A 6,967-nucleotide genomic window follows, 5' to 3' on the forward strand; every position below is an offset into this window, starting at 1 on the left:
TTATCTGGTTGATACCAGAGAAGTGATTTAGCTCATTTTTTAAACAGTTTAATATTCTGAGACCCAGCCTGTGTTCACTGTGTGACCGATAAAGCAGTGTGAATACTGTTTATTCTTTCTGGAAAAGCTGTTTTACAGTTTTACAACACGTAATAATAATGAAGTGATGGTAACTAGGTGCTGATATCTTTCTAGGATTTGATCCAAAGACGTGAACATGCAAAAGAGATCTGGATTTTCAAATGACAATGTCTGGTGACTCAGGAAATAATCCCTAGGAAGATGCCTGAGGTTGTGATTTGCCCATGATCACACAATTAATTGTATCAGAGGCAGAATTTGAACCCAGAATTTTTGATTCCCACACCAGTGCTCTTTAAGTTTTCCCAGATATCTATTGAATCCAAAATTAGATAAGGCAGTGAAATATTTCACCTGATGGGGTAGATAAGTATGTTGACTCAAATACTTAAGATCTGTGATTTCAGTAGTCTGGATACAACCCCCACTAATATAGAACACTACGCTCTTTCATGCCTTAGTTGATAGTTTTATGTCTAGCTATAACTAAAATAAAAAAAAAACAACAATCTTTTGGTGGTCAGTCTTTTAATAACAAAGCTTGCCACCCCCTTGGTTAAATTGGGTTCTCAGGGACAGATACTTTTCACTGGGAGATTTAGTTTCAAATCCCACTTCTGTTATATATGATTTTGGGGGAACAACCATATTTTTTTGAGACCCAGCTTCTTTATATGTAAATTGAATGTTTCCAATGTTCAAGTGGTGTTTTTCTCAAAACTAAATTTTATGAACCTGTGACATGACAGAGAACAATGGGAGTGCCTGGGACATACCCAAAGGACCAATCTAAAAAAGCATGGATTAAGTTTTCAGTGGGACTCATCCTAATATCTTTATACTGAAACGATGTGGTGGGGCATGGTGGAAAGAGCAAGGGAAGGTGTGCATTTGAGCCCAGTTCTGCTGATGTTTGTCCTTTATTTTTGAAGAGGACTGAAGACATCACATGTGATGTATTGACTTGGTCATGAATTAGCTTTAAGTGAGGCAGAATTGCACAGTCATCAGGTCCACTCTCTCTTCCTGAGTCAGCAAAGTCCAGTGATAGAATAAAATCAAGATGACTGGCAACAATCCAGGATACAGTGGATGACCTTGGCAGCTTTGATATTTGACCAAGCCTTACATGCTTGCTTTGGTTGCCTTCATGGCCATTGGAATAAATCATTCTCATCTGCCCATTCTTCTAGGGAAAAGTTTCATGTGCTTGGGATAGACATACGTCTAATTCACCAACATATTTGAGTATTGATTGCCTTCAACCTGGTTTAGCCTGTTAGGGTATGGTCATTATGTATGTTACCACTTCTTGAAGCCACCAGTGAGAGTGGGTGAATTAGGTGAGTATCAAAGGTACATGAGAAGCCCTAAAGAGACTCAGCAAGCCTTTCCACCAGAGGTACTAGTCTTCCTGAGCACCCCTTACAGCCTTAGTAATTCTGGTCTTGAGCAAATCTCTTAAGCCCTCAGATCAATTTCCTCATCTGCAAAGTGGGTGGATAGAGAGAATTGAAAAATCAAACTAAGTAGTCTCAAAAAGCCTTTTCACTGTGAGATATAATTAAGAAGATCTTAAGTTAGGCACGAGGAGATTTTCTATGGGAAATATATCAAACAAGAAAATCTATAAGCAACATAGTCTAATTGTTTTCTCTGCCTCTTTGGAGCCAAATTTCATCTAATAAACAAAAAGTATTCACTGATGAACTGGAAATTACATCTTGGAAAAAGAACTTGACCATACATTCTCTATAGGAAGAATTGGATATAGCTGGGATTTAACTGAGAAAAAGGGAGCAGAGGAAAGGATGAGAGGGTATCTGTGTTTTATGTGTTTGATGTCATAGAGCTTCCTTAAAAAATGAATAGAGTTGAGTTGTGCCAACTTATTTTTTGCATCTACTGCCCAGTGAGTGGTGATAGAAATCATTCCAAATTTTGTTCAATTGTATCTGATTCTTTGTGATTCCATCCTGGAGTTTTCTTGGCAAAGATATTGAAGTGGTTTGCCTTTTCCTTCACCCTCACTTTACAGATGATGAAACTGGGCCAGAGTGAAGTGACTTTCTCAAAGTCACAAATTTGAACTCCATTCCTCCTGGCTTCATGACTGGGACTCTCCTCATTATAACACCTGGTTGTCCCATGTGTAAAATGATCTGGAGAAGGAAATGACAAAACGCTTCAATATTTCTGCCAAGTAAACCCCAAATGGGGTCAATAAAGAGTTGGACACAACTAAAATAATTCAGCAACAACATCATACCAGTTGCTTACATTATGAAGAATCCATTTGGGCTGCCAGGACTTACAATGATGGGTCAGAAGCCTGGAGGAGGGTACATGAGATTTAATTAATATCTTGAGAAGACAGACTTGAACTCCTTGTGTTTGGAGGCATTAGGGGCTCCACGAATATTAAAAAGATGGCATAAGAAACCTTGACTCTCTTTTGGAATTAGACAATATATGGGAAACTTTTGGGAGGTGAAGTACTTTGAGAGTTTTTAGAGGAGAAATTGCTGGGAAAGACCTGTTTTCCTGGCCTCCTTGCCATTCCTCAAACAAGACATTCCATCTTCAAGCTCCAGTATTTTCAGTGACTGTCCTCTAGTGAATCAGAGAGTGGAATGTTCAATCCCATCACCTCTGACTCCTGGCTTCCTTCAAGCCACAGCCTTTCCAGGAAACCTTTTTCAATTTCCCCTGAAAGCTAAGTGGTACAGAGGATGAAACACTGGAAACACATTCAGGAAGATGTGAGTTTAAATTTAACCCCAGACACTTACTAGATGAGTGACCTTGGGCAAGACATTTAATGTTTGCCTCAGTTTCCTGTAAAATAGAGTTAATAATAGCACTCAGGATTATTATGAGAATCAAATGAAATAATAATTACAAAGTACCTGGCACAAAATACCACATAAATATTTACTTGTTTTATTATATTTATATTGCTTTATTAATACATTGTCTATATTGTTTTACATTTATAATAAATCTACTTAACATAATTCATTATAATAAATGTTTTTTGAGTTATTATTAGTGCTTTCTCTCTGTTGATTATTTCCAATTTCTCCTACATATGTCTTGGTTGTATATAGTTTGCACATTGCCTTTCTCTTAAGGGGTTCATATGTTTGCATGTAATCTCCTTGAGTGCTGGGACTGTCTTCTTTTTGTATCCTTAACACTCATTCCAGTGTCTGTCACATAGTAGGTGCTCAATATTTATTGACTAATTGACATACTCAACAATTCCCTGAGGTAGCCATTTCTTCTTTTCAATAGCTCTAAATTGTTAGGAAGTTTTCTCTTAAATCAAGTTTAAATTTGCCTCTTTGCTAGTTGTACTTACCCATCATTCAAAATTTTCCATCAACTTTCTGAGGGTAACTCTCAAGTTTCCCTAAGTCTTCTCTCCAAGTCAGATATCCCCCAATTCTTTCAATAGGTTTCATAAGCCATGATTTGGAATTCAATATTTTGGTTATACTCTCCTGAGCATTCACCAGATCATCAGCGTTCTTCATAAAATATGTGCCTGGAACTGAATTCTGAACTCTCCATATGGTCTGACCAAAGTGGATTATCACTTTCATATTCTTAGAAGCTATATGTCCCTCCTCTTAACATAGCCAAGATTGCATTAGTGTTGGAAATTTTTTTTTAACAAAATAAAAAATACAACATGATGTTAATTTGTAGTTTTCTAAGTTAATATACAAATTGCAAGGCTCAGGACCAGAAAGCAATGAAATACTTGGGGATGATAAACATCAATTAAAAATAAGTTATAAGATTAAAAGGGTATAACTTAACTAAGATTAGATTTTAGCTGCTCCCCCTTATCTTTGAATTCAATAGGGAGTGGGAATCCTGCCAAACCTCAGGAGTATCAGCTTTCTATGAAATGGGCTCTCTTTATACCTCAAGAGGTCAGTACTTTGAGTGCTGCTCTTCTTGAGGATGGCCTCCTACTTTCAAAGAAAGGCAAAAGAATAACATAACAGGGTCTGAAGTCAAATTCAAATTCTGACACTTATTAGTTATGTGATCTTAGACCTCTATTTGCCTCAGTTTCCTCAAATATAAAATGGGGATAATAGTAGCATCTACCTCCCATGATTATTGTGAGGACTGAATGAGATAATATTTATAAAGCACTTAGCACAGTGCCTGGTTCATAGTTGACGGGTGCTATATAAATGTTAGCTATTATCATCATTATAGAATAGGAATATTAATATAATAATATTATATAACACATTTATAATATGGTATATAATTGTTTATATATTACAACATATATAATATATATTATAATAATATATTGTTAATATAATTTATTATAATAATAATGAATCAAGCCAGCCTATGTAAAACAAATATTGCTATTACCATATCCCACTCTTTGGTGATAAATGTCCTCCAAATGGATTTTTTTCTAAGCACTTTCCACAACCTAAGTGGTCTTGGAAGCATAAGAAGTCTAGTAAAGAGGAATTTATTACAATTCTTTTAAAAGGAGGAAAAAAATCAAACAATATAAAAGTCTTTTTAAAAGTAGAGTCTAAACTCTGAGATACCACTACACACATGACAGCTTGGCTAGAATGAAGGGGAAAGATAATGTGCAATGTTGGAGGGAATGTGGAAAAACAGGGACACTGATATATTGTTGGTGGAATTGTGAATACATCCAGCCATTCTGGAGAACAATTTAGAACTATGCTCAAAAAGTTATCAAACTGTGCATACCCAGCAGTGCTACTATTTAGTGCTACTAAGCAGGGCTTATATCCCAAAGAGATCTTAAAGAAGGGAAAGGGACCTGTATGTGTAAGAGTGTTTGTGGCAGCCCTCTTTGTGGTGGCCAGAAACTGGAAACTGAGTGGATGCCCATTAGTTGGAGAATAGCTGAATAAATTGTGGTATATGAATATTATGGAATATTATTGTTCTGTAAGAAATAACCAGCAGGAGGATTTCAGAAAGGTCTGGAGAGACTCACATGAACTGATGCTGAGTGAAATGAGTAGGACCAGGAGATCGTTATATACTTCAACAACAACACTATATGATGATCAATTCTTTTTTTTTTTTTTTTTTGGCTTTATAAATGTCATCATTCTTACTAGTCTTTTTTGCTGGTTTTTAAAATTTTTTCTACATTAAAACTATGTAAGGTACTTTTTTGTTAGATATGGGTTTAATGGATTTCAAATTATCGACAAATAAAAACTGAATTGTAATATGAATATTATTTTGTTATTTGGGGTTTAGATTGGATATTAGTGGCAAGATGGATGACAAGGAATGAGAGAATACTTGAATTTAATATTATTTTCTCAGATTTCTGGACATGTGAAGATAGCATGGATCTCTAACTTAGAAAACACAAGTATGGATGATCTGTGTAGCTAATTTGGTGGTGGACTAATGATATCACAAGAATGATGTCTTTACTTACCCATGAATTGAAGTGAGGCAAAATCGTGCAAAGTCACCAGCCTCTCTCCTCCAGAGTTATCACAGTCCAGTGGCACAAATACCACCATGGAACTTAGTTATTGAGGGAATGAACTAGAAGTTGCTGGGTCACAGCCCATATTTGGTAAGCTGCAGAGGAAAGGTGGAGTAGGCTGGTATAGTAGTAAGAACCAAAAAGGGAATTTGAATTTCAAATGTGTTTTCAAATAAATGGGCAGGTTGCTGAGTGGATGGTGTGATGGAATGTTTTTGAATTAGAATGAGTCCTCAAATATTGTTTTGAAGGTACAGACTTCTTAGAACAGAGTGCTGTATGTGAGAAAGAAGTGTGAGAAATAGAATGAGCGATACCTCATATCCTCAGATCCTTTTTTTTTTAGGGATACCTCTATTGTCAGAGATGGGAATCATTCAACCATGCCTTCCATAAAGGGCGTAATGTAAAAATCTTTACTCAAGGAAGGGGAAGGCTATCCACTGTGGATCGTTGACATGTTGGAGACCAGACTAGTGACTTGTGAAGCCATACTGAAAGCTTATATTCTAGCTTTCCTTTTGTTTTCTCAACCGAGGTTGAATTCTGCCCCCAAAGGACAGAATATAAATGGCTGATGGGGAGATGACACCAAATTAAATGAATTCAAGTCAACTGTCCCAAATCAAGCAATCTTCTAGGGTGCTGATGTAAAGATACAGTGAGTGATCTTTTGAAAGAGGAAAAAGAGAAGGATTAGAGGATTGAAGATTTGTTTTTTAAAATAGATAATGGAAGACCACAAATGATAAGCCAGTGAATTTTACTTTAATTCTTAGCAAAATTCCTTAAGATATTATTAAAAGGAAGACTAGTAAATATCAATAAAAGGACAAGGTGATCACAGCCTTAGCATAGCTTCAGCGATAACAGCCTACCTCATTTCTTTCTGAAATGCTAGAGCATGAGAATGCCGAAGACTTAATTTACATATATTTTAGGCAAAACGTATGCCCCAAACTTGTGCTGTTCTTGCTGTTAACATGGAGAAGTATAGAGTAGCTACCATAATTATGGAAGCTTACGACCATTTGGGGATCGGTAGGTAGCACAGTGGACAGAATGCTGGACCTGGAGTCAGGAGACTCATCTTCCTGAGTTCAAATCAGGCCTCAGATATTTACCAGCTATGTGAACCTGAGCCAGCCATTTAACCCCGTTTGCCTCAGATTTCTCGCCTATAAAAATGAACTGGTAAAGAAAACAGCAAACCTAACCAAGAAACCCTTAAATGAAGGTATGACTGAAAAGCAATTGAACATGACCAGTTGAGTGGCTGGGTCCAGAATATGGTTCAATGTTACTTTGGAAGATCTCTGGTGGAAAGCTTAGGGAATCTCTAGTAGATCCTAT

This window comes from Sminthopsis crassicaudata, chromosome 2 (genome assembly GCF_048593235.1).
Source record: "Sminthopsis crassicaudata isolate SCR6 chromosome 2, ASM4859323v1, whole genome shotgun sequence".
Classification (NCBI taxonomy): domain Eukaryota; kingdom Metazoa; phylum Chordata; class Mammalia; order Dasyuromorphia; family Dasyuridae; genus Sminthopsis; species Sminthopsis crassicaudata.